The sequence below is a fragment of the Toxotes jaculatrix genome, chromosome 9, assembly GCF_017976425.1.
Source record: "Toxotes jaculatrix isolate fToxJac2 chromosome 9, fToxJac2.pri, whole genome shotgun sequence".
Classification (NCBI taxonomy): Eukaryota; Metazoa; Chordata; class Actinopteri; family Toxotidae; genus Toxotes; species Toxotes jaculatrix.
The window spans coordinates 436,581-455,027 of record NC_054402.1 but is presented as its reverse complement, the minus strand read 5'-3'; the positions used below and the strand labels follow the sequence as shown (position 1 = coordinate 455,027).

Genomic DNA, 18,447 nt, shown 5'->3' with positions numbered 1-18,447 from the left:
CGAACCGTACGAACTGTGCTAACCGTGCTAACCGTACGAACCGTGCTAACCGTGCTAACCGTGCTAACCGTACGAACCGTGCGAACCGTGCGAACCGTACGAACCGTACGAACTGTGCTAACCGTGCTAACCGTGCTAACCGTACGAACCGTGCTAACCGTGCTAACCGTACGAACCGTGCGAACTGTGCTAACCGTGCGAACCGTACGAACCGTGTGAACGGTACGAACCGTACGAATGATGCAGCACAGGTTATAACAGCAGAGCAGCTGCTGATGTTTCAGATCAACAGTGAGAGCTGATATAATAAATATAACAGCATCATTACTGTAGTTGTTGTGTTTTCTTACAAAGCACTAACTTGTTAAAGCTGCTGCAGCTGGTAGACCTGTTTCTCTTCTCAGGTTAATCTCTAACATTTTGGTGGAAATTTGTTTTCATACAACTGGTTTGTTTTCCTGTTTAAAAATCCCAGTTAAAGACCAGCGAGCCTGAGAGAGGACCTGTGTGGAGGAGACTGACTGACTGACTGGTTGCTGACTGATATGTTTTCTAGTAGATTAGATGATTTACAGATGGTGCATTCTCATGTTTAAGGTCTGGAGTGTTGGAGGTAATGAGCTTCCTGTGACCCACAGTGATGATGTCTGAATTCACTGATGGACCACTCTGCATCAGTTCTGTTTTTCAGAGCCTCAGTGACCAGCAGCCAGACAGTCTGGTGACAGTAACATGAGTGGTTCTGCAGCTGTGGTTACGCTGTGAGGTAACATTACACGCTCTGATTTCACCACATGGCAGACAGACTGACTCACACGACTTTAAATGACTGTTTTTCTTGATTGTGATGAGTAAAGTGCTGCAGGCGTCACCCTGAGCAGCTGAAAGACTGAGGTTCCTCGTCTGGATTCAGACCTGAGACCGGAGGCTGTGGGGTCACACCTGAGTCCTTTGGTCTTTTTGGTGGAGTGGAGAAGTGCATCGATCGGTGAGTGTCTGCAGGCGCCTCAACGTTACAGAAAGTGTACGGCAGGTGCACTGAGTGCATCTGCTGCCAGGTTTATCATCGTTTGTCCTTTTTACAGTTTTACAAGCTTCTAAGACCAAAGATGCTCAAACGTAAGCAGCTGAAGCTTCAGTGTCTCTGTGCTGCAGCAACAGTCTAATGCAGATTCATCACACTGACACTAACAACCTGGAACCTTCAGCTCAGTGAAGGCACCTCAGCCTTAACTGCTTACACTGACTCTGTCGTCACATTCATGTTCAAACATTATTTCAGAACCTAAATAATGAGCTTTGCATATTTACCATGGTGAAGACAAAGGTCCTCATGAGGTGAATGAGAAACACTTGAAGAGAGGAGTGTAAAAAAAAGAGGAATGAAAGGCCAGAAATCAGTGAGAGGATAAGAGAGAAGTGACAGAGGGAGAGAGGGAGACACTGAAGAGACCAAACAGCTGGGGAAGCTGGAGAGAAGACAGAGAAGAAGACGATGACAGGAGTTTTCCCTTTGATGAAAGAAACCGAGAGAGAGAGGAGGAGGAGGAGGAGAAGGAAGGACCACGAGGAGCCACGGAGGCTTTGAGCAGCCGAGTCTGATCATTATCCTCCGTCGTCGTCGGCGACGGCTTCCCTGAATCAGACGGTTGATCCTGTCATTAATTCTGTTCAGAGGAAGAGTCCTTCAGATGCTCCTCGCTCTGCTCGGCTCCCTCCACATGAAAACTCTGTCCTTCTTTTACCTTTCATTCAGTGATTCACTCTTAAATTCGTGTTTCCACGTTCAGTGTCCTCCCTGTCCTCTTCAGTTAGAGGACTGATGAGGAGGAAGATTCAAACATGTAAAACCTCCACAGTCAGACACTAAAATGGCTTTAGTTTCCTTCAAATGACCCACTGAAGGTCTTAAAGCATGTCAGTCCACTGCAGAGACAAAAGTCTTCCTACCTGTTCAGACACACCTGAGGTGGGATGCCATCGTAGGCTCCTCGTCCCCTGTGTCCCACTGCCTCCTGCAGTCTCTGCATTAGGACCGAGTTTCTCAGCATGTTAGAGGACGTGAGACAGACAGACACACTTTGTCTCAGATTCAGTGTGGACTGTCCCCCGTGATACAGACTGATGATGGACGTCACAAACACTGACCCGCAGATCCATATCACGTGACCATGAGACCTTAGCATTTAGTTTCACTCTCAGTCGCCTGGTTTCCTCTCTGGACCGTCGTCCTCATCGCTCTGATGAAGAGCAGAGAGAGGAGCTCAGACAGGAGAAGGAGTTCGTTTTATTTCCTCCTGTGTCTCTTTCTTCTTCCCTCTCTGCTCTTTGATAATGGGATTTTTAGCTCTGTGACAAAACTGACTTCAAAAGGAGGACGCTGCAGCTTAGTGGCTGTGTGTGTGTGTGTGTGTGTGGCTGTGTGTGTGTGTGTGTGTGTGTGTGTGTGTGTGTGTGTGTGTGTGGCTGTGTGTGTGTGTGTGTGTGTGTGGCTGTGTGTGTGTGTGTGTGTGTGTGTGTGTGTGGCTGTGTGTGTGTGTGTGTGTGTGTGTGGCTGTGTGTGTGTGTGTGTGTGTGTGTGGCTGTGTGTGTGTGTGTGTGTGTGTGTGTGTGTGTGTGTGTGGCTGTGTGTGTGTGTGTGTGTGTGTGTGTGTGTGTGTGTGGCTGTGTGTGTGTGTGTGGTCGGGTGGGTGGGATGTAAGTGTGTGTGTGTGTGTTTGTGGGTTCAGGATCCAGTTCGAGTTCAGATGCTTAATCTGTGTGAATGGGTGAGAGCTATTGTTGGAAAAATAAAAAGTTGTGACAACAAAGAAAAAGAGAATGAAGTTGCCCTCTGTCAGTGTCACAGTGACCGTGAGCTGAGAGCAAACAGCCGCCTCCCTGAGTGTGTGTGGGAACCCACGCTATAAACTCAGACACTGCACTGAGGCGCTGGGCTGAAGGTGCTATATGTAGGTTAGCATGTTAGCTGCTAGGCTAAACCTACGCACGTTAAACTGATATTACTCAGTTCATCTCACTTTGAAGAGGACGGTCACTGTTCCTGCTTCCTCCTCCTCCTCCTCCTCCTCCTCCTCCTCCTCCTCCTCCTCTTCCTCTCTCCTTCTGTCCTTCCACTTTTCTTCAGTTCATTCTTTCACTCTGAAGCAGCAGCAGCTTCTAAATGATCAGATTTTGTTTCCTGATGCATCTTCAAGGTCACCGTAAAAGCTTTGACACACACACACACAGACACACACACACACACACACACACACACACACACACACGCACACACACGCACACACGCACACACACACGCACACACACGCACACACACAGACACACACACACACACAGACACACACACACACAGACACACAGACACACAGACACACACACACACACACACACACACACACAGACACACACACACAGACACACACACACAGCACCATTGTGACGAGGCTGCTCTAATTGGATTCCATGGTCGCCACAGCGATGAGAATTGATTGGTGACAGAGAAAGAAAGCCAGAGGGAGGCTGAAGGATGGAGGTGTCATTGTGTGATGATGGGGTCAGAAACCTCACACACACACACGCACACACACACACACACACACACACACACACACACTACTGATGCACACAGGCATAAACAAACACACACACACTCTCACAGGTTATCAGCGCCAGTTATGTTGTTCCATCACTACAAACCAAAGCCATATGGTTATTAGGGGTTGTAATCAACTGGAGGTTTCCATGACGATGAGTGCTTGGATACTCACACAGACAGACACACACACTGTTTTCCATCCTGTGCTCTTCTGGTGTGACAGCACTAACTGATGTGTGTTCACTGTGAGATAGGTGAGAGACAGGTGAGAGACAGGTGAGAGACAGGTGAGAGACAGGTGTGAGACAGGTGAGAGACAGGTGTGAGACAGGTGTGAGACAGGTGTGAGGCAGGTGTCACTCTGGACTGAAGGCCTTTACTGTTACACACACACACAGTTTGAAGGCGTGGTCACTGAAAGAGAAGCCAGACGTGACTGTGGAGAATGGGAAAGAAACGTCCATCATCCATAAAGTGACATTTTGTTGTCCCATCCCTCCACCGGACCTCTGAGGACTTCATGGCTGTACAACGATGTCCCACTCTTTCCTCCGTCCCACACACAGTGTGTCACTGGTGGAGAGCCGGGCTTTGATTGGAGAAAAATCTCCTTTGATTTTCACCTCAGGAAACTGATTTCTGCAGCGCTGACCTTCAGTCGCACACACACACACACACACTCACACACAGACACACACTTTGTGCATGTCTTGTGCGTGTGTGTGAGTTGTGGCTTTGTGAGTGTGTGGGTAAAGAGGCTGAACAAAGCTGCAGTGATACGAGCGGGGTGAGGAGAGTTGGTCCTCAGCTTATCTCACCACGAAGCACTGCACCTGCTGTGGTTGCCAGGTTGCAGGGAGGTTTACAAGCACAGCAGAGTTGCCATGTTGGAGGTGGATTTGGATGAAGCACAGTGGAAAGACTCCTGTTGCCATGTCAGACTCTTCAGATGTGAAGTGGTTCAGTTTGATGCAGGGTGGAAGTTTCCATGTTAGAGTGAGTTTTAAGATGGGGGGGGGGGGGGGGGGGCAGGGGGGTATATGTGTCAGGGTGTTTAATAGGTACAGAGGTTAATGGAGAACAGCGATGGCTGCCACACTGGCCTCTGTTTCTGAAGTGGAGCTGTGGAGTTTGAAGAACACTGTGCTCTGACAGGTTGATAGTTACGATGTTGATCCGGTGAAAAGGTCGTGGCGTTTGTTTCATACCATCAAAATCAAGTCAGGGGGTTTTTTCAGAGGTAGATGTTTGTTGCCAGGTTGGAGTGATTTTAATACATTTTTTATTTGATTGATTTATTTTATTTTATTACAGCGAAACATCATAAGAGTGAAGGAGTTTGGAGAAGTGATGGGAGGCTGAGCAGGATGAAGGGAGAACAAGCTGGGATGAAACAGTCAGCTGGACTTTTTAGACGTGGAGACAGTCGACAGGCGGATGCTGCGTGGACATTTGTAGGTTTGATTTTTACGTTATGTTATGACATCAGAAAGTTCTGGTTTCCAGGTCAGAATTATTTTTATGAACTCTTATTTTCAGTCAGAGTGAACGACTGTCCTCTTTTTTATCTTTGATCTGGGATAGTGAGGAGCACTTACAGGTGGTCACTCTCCATTCAGTCCTGGTCCTACAGCTTTACTCATCCTCCAGAGACTTATTATATAATAACCTCCACTTCCTTATGGAAGTATAGCAAGCTGAGATGTGCCTGCAGTGTATTTTTGAAACATAGGTTCTTCCAGGATTTGCTCGTCCAGCTCCACAGCGGCCCACATGAGCCACAGCAGAGAGGAAATCCAGGTCACCCGTGTCTCCTCTGTCTGAATTCATAGCTGGTTTTCTTTTCCGTGGATGCAAACACTCAGCACAGAGAGTGGTGATGGGCACAGGTGGGTGTGTTTACCTGCCAGCATCAGAAACAGATTTGTCTGTGACAGAGTTACTCAGTTGTTTAGAAATGAATTTCTTGTGTTCTCAGGGTTTAAATGTACATGAAGTGGGCTGTCAGGTCAGACTGGTTATCAGGTTCGTCGGCGTCCATGTAAACGTGTCTAACCTGCCGCAGTGATGGACGCTTTACGAGCTGTTTACATGTTTACAGATAGAGGGGACGGTGTCTGTGTTGACCTCAGAGGACACGTTATTTTGATGTTGGACACACTGTGGAGTTGCTGGGTGTGATTACTGTTTCATGTGACCCTGAAAATATTTCGAGCCTCCACACAGAGCAGTGATATTAGGCTGGAGACCAGGGAGAGCGAGAGTGGCTTTTGTTGCCAGATCGGATGAGGGTTGCCAGTTTGAAGCAGCGTGTGGTTATTCACTGTGGGCACTGATGAGAACTCTACAAGGAGGCTGTGTGATGGCAGAGGTAGGGTTTTATTAACAGTGTGAATGTGCCAGGCTGCAGAAACAGATGGAACCATCAGGTAGAGCGAGGGGAAAATAAACCAGGTCACCTGATTTTGGAGAAAGCAGAGAGGGTTACGGTTGCCAGGTTGAAGCGAGGTTTGCAAGTTGAAGTTAAAACTGCTTTCTGTGTTGCCACTTCAAATACTATCAGCCGCTGAAGGAGGTTATTTCCTGCTGGAGTCTGATGACAGGAGTTATTCACGCGGTGTGGAGTTGCCAGGTTTGACTCTTGTATGTTTGACCTCAGGGATATTTGGAGCCATTAGAGAAAAAAACAGGTGATAGGGCACAGAAAGGAGGAATTATTTGGAGCAGGGCGGAGCAGGGTTGCCAGGTTAGATTGATGTGAGTTTGCACTGAAAGATATAGAGACGAGAGAAAGCTGCAAACATAGAGGGAGAGGAGTGTAAGTGTTCCGACTTCAGGTCCTGTCAGATTCAGAGGAGGGTGATGTGGTGCAGAATAAAGGTAAGAACGCTGCGTGAGGTTGCCAGATTAGATCAGAGCTATCCGTCTATTTCATCTGCTGGTTTTAGAAAATGTCGACAGACTGTAGCATCACTGACTGTAACCACCATGATCCTGTTTAAGGACGTGCACTAAATCAAGTTATTCTGTAGAACTGAACCTGTTTTAAACAGGACACGTAGATGAAATCAAGTCAACACTGAAGAAGGACACTTTGAGTTAGGTGTGATAATAAAACTTCTTCCACTGGATGGGGTCAGTGTGTGATGATCACTCAGACTGCCAGGTGGAGCCTGGCTTCACTGACTTCATCATGTGTTTTCTGTGCTGTTTATTCTTCCTCTCCCACTGACTTCCCTCTGTTCTGTGTGAGTGCTGAAGATCAGCCAGGTGCTGACACCGAAATCTGACGTTTCCCGCTGAACTTTCAGATAGCTGAAACTTTCTCTTGCGTTCACACTCAGTTGTATCTGCGGGAAACATTTGGATGTGACAGCATGTGTTCTGCTTCTGGCAGGTACCCACAGGGAACAGCAAGTGTGTCGACTCAGAAATGCAACTTACAAAATCAGTTGCTGTTTTTATTGGATTTTAGGAGCTGGTTTTTCCTTTAATGACCGGAGTCTCTAGAGATGGGCTGAAAGGAGGACAGTGGACAAAGCAGGGGACGGAGACCGGTGTGCAGTTGTCAGGCTGGGCTGATTTGAGTCAGGGCAGCAGGAGGAGGACGGCCAGCATTATTTTACAGAAGTGCTGACAGTTCCCAGCCAGAAAATGTGCTTAGAAACCCAGACAATTTCCTGCACTCGCCTATTTAGTCTTCTCCTCTCCACTGTCCATGGATCTTTTTATAACTGTGGAAACAGTTTAGGAAGTGGGCCAAGCTCATCTCCCATATGTCTCAGTGGGAGACTGAATGTTGGGTTTCTCAGTGGGGACGGAGAAAGACAAAGGCAGAGGCTGCAGAGATGCAGATGGGACAGAGTGGAGAGGTCTGCAGCTCAGCTCTGTTTGTCCTCCACAGTTTTACCGTCATGTTGAGCTTTGACAACCATCAGACAAGGTCAGCTGTTTACCTGCAAACTGTTTGCAACCAGCAGGGAACTGCTGCAGCCAGAGCGCACACTGATCTGAGAGCAGATCAATCCTCTCCTGTCGGTCCGATAACTGTTCTCTGCTGCTGCTGATCTGATCGGAGATGTTTACAAAGCGAGCCGGCGGTTTAGTGTTTTACTTTTATGGATTTACACGAGACAGACTCATACAGAAAGGTCAGAATCGACCCATCGGATCCTGAAATATCCTGACCTTTACTCTCTCTTCACTCTGTTAGTGCGGGTCAAGCTCCAAAACCATGACACATCTTACATTACCCACAATGCAAATTTCATTATATGATGCCTGCCATCCTACATACAGGTGTATTACCTGCTGTCCCGGGCTGATCAGGAGAATCTGTCGCTGCACGGCTTAAATTCCAGCTGTCACTGTGTTAACAACAGGTTTTTAAAGTAAATGTCTGAGCATGAGGACTGAGTTTGTCAGTACAGACAGTCGGCAACATCTGGGAGAGGACGTGTGACAGAGGACACGTTTGCTGCTGTTTGTTCGGGACTTTGAAGCATCGTTATAGTTTCTGTGCATACTTTATATTTGGTGATCAGCTTTGCTGCAGGTCGTCCGTCTTCAGTCCCGCGGGCTCGTCCACAGATACGAGTTTCTCTGGCAGTTTGACAACAGTGAGTCTCTGTGGAGGCTTTGGACAAAGTTAGAGACAAATCAAAAGCCTTTCCTGAATTTAGAACGTGCATCAGTGCGTATGTACGGATCTAATCTCTTTTTTGAGCCGAGCTCTTATTGGTGAAAGATGTCTTCCATCTGTGCTGATGATTTCCATAAACAAAAATGAGAGAACATTTTCAGACCAGAGCGTTAGCGTTAACCACGTCTTCTCTCTTTTCCTCCTTCTGTGTGTCAGTTCTCATTCATACAGTTTGGATGAAGCAGCTCAGACAGGATCCATCTGTTGGTAACTGTGGCTTTAAAACACTTCAAAACAACAGCATCTGTTTTTCAGCAGTTTCTCTGTGACACGTTATTTTTAGGCTTTTTCATTTTACCAGTTGTTTTGACGGTGAGGCGTGGCTGCAGAGGATCGGCACTCACTGATGCTTTCACCTTTGATACGGCTGGAAACAGTTAGCTCAGACGCTTAGATCTGATGTGTCCTGCACGTCTCCACTTACTGACCCGCTTTGGATGATGAAGGGGACAGAGGGCGTGGACAGGCTGGACCACACCTGACAGGTGTCCTCACTCTTGTGTGGTCTTACTGCGTCAGTCACATAGAGTGTGATGCTGCTGCCTGACTCTGACTGTCGCTCTGTCTCTCTGCCGCTCTGTCGCTCTGTCTCTGTCACTCTGTCTCTCTGCCTCTCTGTCTCTCTGCCGCTCTGTCGCTCTGTCTCTGTCACTCTGTCTCTCTGCCTCTTTGTCTCTCTGTCGCGCTCTGTCGCTCTGTCTCTCTGCCGCTCTGTCACTCTGTCGCCCTGTCTCTGTCACTCTGTCTCTGTGTCGCACTCTGTCTCTCTGCCGGTCTGTCCCTCTGTCTCTCTGACGCTCTGTCTCTCTGTTGCTCTGTCTCTGTCACTCTGTCTCTCTGTCGCGCTCTGTCGCTCTGTCTCTCTGCCGCTCTGTCACTCTGTCGCTCTGTCTCTGTGTCTCTCTGTCGCGCTCTGTCTCTCTGCCGCTCTGTCCCTCTGTCACTCTGTCGCGCTCTGTATCTCTGTCTTTCTGTCTGTCTGCTGCTCTGTCTCTCTGTCGCTCTGTCTCTCTGTCGCGCTCTGTCTCTCTGTCGCTCTGTCTCTCTGCCTCTCTGTCTCTCTGTTGCTCTGTCTCTCTGCCGCTCTGTCACTCTGTCTGTCGCTCTGTCTGTCTGCCGCTCTGTCTGTCTGCCGCTCTGTCTCTCTGTCTCTCTGCCTCTCTGTCTCTCTGTTGCTCTGTCTCTCTGCCGCTCTGTCACTCTGTCGTGCTCTGTATCTCTGTCTCTCTGTCTCTCTGCCGCTCTGTCTGTCTGCCGCTCTGTCTCTCTGTCTCTCTGCCGCTCTGTCTCTCTGTCGCGCTCTGTCTCTCTGTCGCTCTGTCTCTCTGCCGCTCTGTCACAGAGCGACAGACAGACCTTACCAGCCAAGTTGCCATTTGGCTGCTCTGTCGTCCTCTCACTGCATCTATCCACTCATCTGCCTCCATCCTTTCTTTCCCTCTCTCCTCTCACCACTCATCCCCTTTTCTCTTTGTCTCTCTGTGCAGGAAATCTTGGCAGACTTTGACAGACAGCTGGCTCAGCCAATGACAAACTTGGAGGACGTTTAACACACGCCTGCAGCGTCCCCTGGACAGATGTACGTGGGTGTGCACATCACAAAGACGTGCGTGTGAACCCGGATGAGCGTCAGTGCTGTTTGGTGCCCTGTGAGAAGAGGACGTCCCCCCCCTCCCTGTTAAAGAGGCAGGCTGCTTTCAGTAAGTCGTTTCGTTTCAGAGCTGCCGGTGTTTGTGCTTATAAGATTTTTAATTTAGTTTGATAATCAGATTTGATTCTTTTGTCTCTGGAACATAATCTAATCATCTAAATCTCTCAGCTCTTGATTGGCTGAGCATGTTGGTGACAAATAAGACTCAGCTTTAACTGAATGCATCACTGTTGGTGTGTGTGTGTAGACATGTGGTCTGAGAGTGGTTTAAACATTTAGACGTGGGACAGGTACAGCCGCCTAATTCCCACAGGGATTAATAAGGACTCACTCCTCTAACGTGTGGTTGTGGGATTTGACACTAAGACGTTGTTGTTATAAAATGTCCTCTGTCCACTGGGCTGGAACACGTGTGATGGATCACTGTTATTTTATCATAGTTTCAAACTAATGGCCACGTCCCTGTTTCACTCAGGACATCGGGGAGTTACTGTTGAACCGTGGATCATTTTAACCACAAGATAATATGAAAATCAATGAAACTGTGCAGACGTCAGATAGGATCCGCACCAGTTGGCCCTGGCTCAGTGTGACAGTCCTGCTTTCTCATGAGAGGAGTCATCCTGTTTGAATGGGTTTAAAAAACATGCGTCCTCTGTTAACTCTGACATAACAAGCAGGAAATAAGACTTTTAAAGGTGAACAGCCTGAAATCCACAGCAGGTTCTGGAAGGATTCAGTGGCCTGAAGGCGACCTCACTGTCAGGTGTGTGTGTGTGTGTGTGTGTGTGTGTGTGTGTGTGTGTGTGTGTGTGTGTGTGTGTGTGTGTGTGTGTGTGTGTGTGCGTGCATGTGTTACTCTCTGTGCGTGTGTGTGTGTGTTTGAGACAGTGACTTAAACTAATGCAGCCTTAATGGCCACATTAGGTTCTTGCTCTGACTGAATCATTTGAAGCGAGTAGCAAGTCCGACGAACAAATAGGCCATTAGGTAGCCATAGATCTCATAACACACACACACTGACACACACACACACACTGACACACACACACACACACATGCTCTGAAATGAGACCCCAAGTGTGCAACAAACCTGCATGTACGTACACACTTCATCCTCTCACCACACACTCAAATATTTACGTTCAATTTGTCTTTCTTTGTTCATTTACACTTCTTACACACACACACACAGACACACAGACACACACACACACAGACACACACACACACACACAGACACAGACACACACAGAGACACACACAGACACACACACAGACACACACTCAGACACACACACACACACACAGACACACACAGACACACACACACAGACACACACACACACACACAGACACAGACACACACACACACACACACACACAGACACAGACACACACAGAGACACACACAGACACACACACAGACACACACACAGACACACACACACACACACAGACACACACAGACACACACACACAGACACACACAGACACACACAGACACACACACAGACACACACACACACACACAGACACACACACACACACACAGACACAGACACACATACACACACACACACAGACACACACACAGACACACACACACACACACAGACACACACACACACACACAGACACACACACACACACACACAGACACACACACACACACACAGACACAGACACACACACACACACACACACACAGACACAGACACACACAGAGACACACACAGACACACACACAGACACACACACAGACACACACACACACACACACACAGACACACACACAGACACACACACACACACACACACACACAGACACACACACAGACACAGACACACACAGAGACACACACAGACACACACACAGAGACACACACAGACACACACACAGACACACACACAGACACACACACAGACACACACACAGACACACACACACACACACACACACACAGACACACACACAGACACACACACACACACACAGACACACACAGACACACACACACAGACACACACAGACACACACACACAGACACACACAGACACACACAGACACACACACAGACACACACACACACACACAGACACACACACACAGACACAGACACACATACACACACACACACAGACACACACACAGACACACACACACACACACAGACACACACACACACACACAGACACACACACACACACACACACACACACAGACACACACACACAGACACACACACACACACACAGACACACACAGACACACACACACAGACACACACACACACACACACACACAGACACACACACACACACACACAGACACACACACACACACACCTCTCGCTGACACTGCGTCTCATTGAAGACTTTGCTATCAGAAGTAATTTGCTGCGGCTGCATTCACTGCGGCAGTGACAGGAGTTTCCTAATGAGACGGAGTGCTGGCAGTAATGGCAGGTGTGGGCTGTGAATCAGAATTACAGTAATGACATGAGCAGGTCGAACGGTCACAAGCAGAATAATAAGAAGTACAGATGCAGGATGAGAGCAGCAATAATGAGAGACCAGTCAGATAACAGCACTGCTGCTGTGTCGGGTTCATTCTAATGAATCAACAGAGGAGCCGAGAGTTTCCACGTTCTCTGCTCTGCTTCCATGAATATTCAACTGTTCCAAAGTTCCAAAGTTTTGGAGCAGAGTCCAGAAAAAGTGCCGTGTGAATGCTGAAGTTTTCCCTTCACCACCTCCCTGTGGCTTTGTTGTCGAGTTCTGCAGTTTGAGGAGAAAACGGTCTCATAAATAGGCATCGTTAGCAATGAAGCTTCAGCTTTAAGCCTGTTCCCGCTGAGCTGCTGGGCACAGGCTTTGCCCTCAGTTACCCTGTGCATGTGGCGCTTTGCTGTCACTGTGACAGCCAGTGGTTTTGCTCATACTGAATGAGCTCCATCCACCTGTGTCCGAGCTCAGCGGCAGAAGGAGCTGTGGCCTGCAGAGTCTGGAGGGTTTAACAGAACATAATATAATACAAAGCAGAATCCTCAGCTGAGCAGTGCAGAGGGAACACAGTTCATAACGAACCTGCATTAAACCCAGAGGGCTGTGCAGGATGTCTCCTGCTGATGTCTCACTGTGTCTATATTTATAACCTAAGTATATTAATACATGAACTGAGTCACAGTGACCTGCAGCGTCAGAGCCTCCTGCCACAGTAACCTGACATTTCTCTGAGACGGGCAGCGCTTTCCTAAAGGTCACTGACGTGGGCTCGAGCCCAGAAGGTTTCTGGTTTGATTCCACGTCCAGTGAATAAAACTGGGTGAGTGAAAACGTGGCTTTGCTCTCCCTCACCCTCACAACCCCCCACTGCTCCAGAGGAAGTGCTCCGTGACGGGAGAGCTGGGCTCTTACAGCTTACACCAGCTTTTAGGAGGAAAGTTAAGTTTGGTCTGACACACCATCAGTTTGATCGCTGGGGTGATGGGTTTGTGTTCAAGAGCCTTTTTCCACCTCAGGAACATTTTTAGGAGAAAAACAGAAACTTAAGATAAGTGTAAAATAAAATAAGAACAAAATTAAATACATATTTGGAAATATAGAAAATAAAATAAGATAAAATAAAATACAAATATATAACGTGTAACTCAGGATTTCTACCTGTATGTCAGACAGAGGAACATAGTTGAAAGTCCAATGGCCCAGAATCAGAATCAGAGTTAGAATCAGGTTCAGGGTTCAGGGTTGGCATTGGTGATGGGCAGGGGTAAGATGGAACCTCCCTGAGCATCGACTCTGATGAGGCTGCTGTCTTCAGTCACCTTTTACAGTTGTAATCCTTTGGTGTTGATGAGTTTGGCTCTAAATGTGAGTTTTGGATGTTACTTTCAGAAACCATGGGCATTAATCACTGCAGAGGTTTGCTCCCATCTGCCCCAGGAGCATTAGTGAGTTCTGCCACTTCTGTCTGACATCACTCAGTAACTCAGAGTACCTGACGGGGGCTGTTGCTTCTGATTTTTCCGTCCGTGATCAGAGAACATTCATTGGTGTTATTTCCAGGTGCTTTCTTGTTGATGCTATCTGCATTTCTCTGATTGCCATTTCCCGTTTCATCTGTGTGATATTACCTCGTGCCACAGCAGAAATCCTTCCACTGTCTGTCTAATTAGTTCAGAGCTTTTCTAAACGATGGCTGGTTTCTCGCCAAAGTGCCTGAGCTGCTGAAACCAGTAGACGAGCTCTGGGATCCGTTTCCCTCCTTGTTGTTCAGTTTGTTGAACGTTTGAGGCGTTTTGAGGTTTTTCGACAAACTTGCCAAGAACGTGTGTGTGTGTGTGTGTGTGTGTGTGTGTGCGTGCGTGTGTGCGTGTGTGCGCGTGCGTGCGTGCGTGTGTGTGTGTGTGTGCGTGTGCGTGTGCGTGTGTGTGTGCGTGTGTGTGTGTGTGTGTGTGTGTGTGCGTGTGTGTGCGTGCGCGCGTGTGTGTGTGTGTGTGTGCGTGTGTGTGTGCGTGTGTGTGTGCGTGTGTGCGTGTGTGTGTGCATGTGTGTGTGTGTGTGTGTGTGTGTGACCACCTCAGCCTGTATGAGAGAGCAACATGACACAGTGAAATGTCAGATACCATGTTCACACAGAGTAACACACACACACACACACACACACTAGAGGGCAGAAATATCCCGATCAGCTCAGCTCATCCAATCAGACTCTGGCGACGCACAGAGCCGACTGACAGAGGACCGCCTCTCGTGATCTCCTGTAAAGGCTCCGGCACATTCCTCAGAGCAGGAGGCGGAGCTGAGGAGAGAGGACACTTTGACCTTGATCTCATTTTGAAGCCACGTTGTTCGTTCATGGGAAACTTTTTTTTTTAATTGAATTATGATCATAACTCTCTGAGTATCAGTCACAGTGTGAATCTGGGTCAAACTGACATATTTGTGAAGGCACTGACACAAATGTAAAAGACTCATCATGTTATGGAGGCAGTGGCCTGATCAGACCTTCTGTTTCTAAGGCACAACATTTCCCTGAAATGTGCCTTATCTGTCATTTTGGCGCCGAGCTCGTTGGAATAGATTTGGCTTCGGGCTGACCTGTGGTGCAGCATCACACTGTTGCCATGGTAACTTCAAATGAAGTAGGTTTGTTGCAGTCGGCAGCAACCGATGGATGAAGCAGTCTGCGTGGACGTGTGTCCGTCACCCAGAGCTGGGACTCTCTCCTTCAGCGGCCTCATGCTCTGTGGTCAGCAGTCAGATGTTCAGTACCTCGCTCCTTCACTCCCTCCTTCACTCCCTCCTTCACTCGCTCCTTCACTCCCTCCTTCACTCCCTCCTTCACTCGCTCCTTCACTCGCTCCTTCACTCGTTCCTGTGTGTGATGAATGAGCGGAGTTTCCTAACCATTGTGCACCAGACAGCGTGACTGTGCTCATGTGCTGCTGAACATTTGTAATATAACTCAGTGGATATGATCCCATGGTGCCATTGTGCTGTGGTGGACGTACAATGACAGACGTAATTTGCCACGGTGGGATTTGGTTTCCACAGCGATCACAGAGACGATTGTTGGACAGCTTAATTAGTTTGATTCAGCTCCTCGCTGTGGACTCCCACAGTTCACCGATAACGCTGCGGAGGGGCGGAGCGTCCTCGCTGTTCGTTCCTGTTGTTGTCGTTTATCAGACCAGTGAGAAGACAGGGGAGAAATGAAATGTGTGAGCACATCAGATTACAGCCTCTTGAATTTCATCAATAAAAAGAAGAAAGTTAAACTTCAGCAGAGAAATAACTTGACGTGAATGACAGTTTAACATGAAGCAGGACAGGAGCACTGCACCTAACACTGCCAGAGACTTCCAGAAATTAGGTACCATCAGTCAAGAGCTGCACATCATTACAGCTCAGACAGCGTGTGCAGGAAAACCCCCTGCAAGTGTGACTCTGTCATACATTGTGTATGACAGAGTCACACTGGAGCAGGTTCCTCCCTTCGAGCCCGTGGGCACAACTAAACTGTCTGTGCTCAATATTTCATAATGTGTTGAACACGGAGGCAAAGATCAGTGCAGCTGTCAGACACTGTGTGGACTGTTTCCTCCTGTGTTTCAAATAACACATCAGAGTCAGAAAACTTTATTGCCAGGTGTGTTACACATACATGGAATTTGCCATGGTGTTGGTGCAAAAACAGTTGTGTTGTTTACGTGTCAGATTCAGCATCTCGAGAGTTCTGACAGTTTAAACGAGACGTGATTGGAGTGGTTTGATGAGAGGACGACACACTGCTGACATTGTTCCTGTAGGTGCACCTCAGGCCGTGAGACCGCTGACGTGTTGAAGGTCGACACAAACTCAGATTCAAACCTTCAGTGAGGTTTAAAGTGTAATCTGAGAGACCGTGTGGACGGGGTAATTAGGGCTGGGTCTGAGCTAAGTCCTCAGGTCCAGCTCCTCCTGCTGCTGACTCTGAAACACCGAGCTGCAGCTGAGGATGCTGCACATCCAGCTCTGTGCTGGGTCTCTGTGGATTCGGGGGCACACAGGGATGTTGTGCTTTAGTGGGCACAAAATTATTGGTAATTTGTTAAAGTTCCAGCCTCATCTGCTCATAGATGTATGTTTATTTCATGTTTATGTACTGCATACTGTACATGTTTGTGTGAACATGTGTTTCTTGAAAGAAACTAAAACTCTTGTTTTATTCTAGTTGTTGAAAGTTTGTTGAGTTGTTGCAGCAGTCCTAATTTTAAGAGTCAACACATAATAGAATTGAACTTTTCTTCATCTGTATCCTGATAAAAAATAAAAGCTCAGGAGTTTCACCGTCAGCTCTGATGGTTTCATCATAAATGCCTCACCACTGTATTTACTGAGAGGTCCGTCATGTGTTCCTGATTCAGGGCTGATACAGTCGGCTGGAAACAGACTGGTCAGCTGTGAAATGAAACGTACAGCTGACCTGTACCTCTGTGTGCTCTGGTTCGGTCCTTAAAGAGCAGCAGCACTCAGAGTTACATCCAGAGCTTTGGCTCTGAGGCAGACTGAGATATCACCGACGCTGAGCTGACTGGTGCAGCACTGACAGGCTGTCTGGATTTCACACTGCGCTCACTGGGTACTCTGCTCATATCTGACTGACTGACTGACTGACTGAGGTATATTACAGAGACTACCAACCTACCCTGTCTGATGGTCTTCTACCATCTGCAGGACACTGACTACAACCTGAGCAGAGCTCATTAAAGACAAATGCCAAACATAGGCATCAATTATTAAATTATAGTCACTAAAACATAAACAAAACTTAGTACAAGGTGAAGACTGTGGTTTCTTCCTGTGCTGGTACCCAATGTGAACCTAATTCATAAAACTGAATATTGGGTTTAATGGATAAACCTGGAATGGCCCTTTAAATCTCCGTTCTTCCATATCTTGTCTCTCGTATGAAGCTTCAGTGACTAGCGTTGTTTTCCATTCCTCTGTGCAGAGAGACGTAGAGAGACGCAGAGAGACGCAGAGAGACACAGAGAGACGCAGAGAGACACAGAGAGACGCAGAGAGACACAGAGAGACAGGATCAGTACGATAACGTGTAAAGGTTGGTTTGCCTCCACTCTGAAAATCACTTTCACTGTATTAATGGCAAAATACAGACTTAAAGATGGCCGCCACACACCACAGGAGCAAAGCCAGCCCTACCAAACATGCCTGGTTTTCTTTCATTTTCTTTCTTATCCCTTCTTTCGTGCCTCCTCTTTTCCATTCTTCACTGTCTGTGCTTCCTCCTCGTCCTCATCCTCTCCCTGGAGCAGCTTAAACAGCAGCAGGGAGAGAGCAGAGAAGGCTGAGGCCTCGTAAGCTCGTATATCTCCACAGACAGGCAGGATTTCCTCCGTCTGGTTCCAGAGACGTTGCTGTTGAATCCCAGCTTCAGTGGTGGCCGCTCGAGGAACCAGTAAAGCTCCACCAGTAGCTCCCAGTATACTTCCCAAAGCTTTCTCACAGAGCCAAGTTTATTATTGGCTCTTGTTGCCGGGAAGGAAATATGATACTTCAGCAAGTAAATACACACACACACACACACACACACACACACACACGCACACACACACACACACACACACACACAGCTGTAACACACTCAGATGTAACAGCAGTTCTTCATTATTTGTGTGTTAACTCCATCTGAGCTAATGGCCTGCTCCTATTGGTTGAAACTACACTGAGTTATCCTCAGGGACCTATCAGAGCTCAGTGCTGTCTGGGGAGTGCTGGGCTGAATGTACTGATGCACCCTGGGTAGTCCTTTGGGAACTTCCTTTTTCCTGTGGTGGGGAGTGTGTGTGTGTGTGTGTGTGTGTGTGTGTGTGTGTGTGTGTGTGTGTGTGTGTGTGTGTGTGTGTTTATAGCTGGGTGGAGAGGTGGAGAGACAGTGAGAAAACCAGTTACTTCATCGAACAAAAGACTGGAAACACAAAAATATGA

At 47.8% G+C, this 18,447-nt stretch overlaps 1 protein-coding gene across 3 annotated transcripts in view; it reads left to right on the top strand.

Annotated features, from left to right (window-relative positions):
• si:cabz01090165.1 (uncharacterized protein LOC100333421 homolog) overlaps positions 1-18,447 on the top strand; it is a 119,908-nt gene that overhangs the window by 27,356 nt on the left and 74,105 nt on the right. For all 3 annotated transcript variants that reach the window (XR_005894632.1, XR_005894633.1, XM_041047243.1), the window contains exon 3: positions 9,788-10,000. The gene's annotated coding sequence lies outside the window, so the exon portion shown is untranslated. The remainder of the gene's footprint in view (positions 1-9,787; positions 10,001-18,447) is intronic.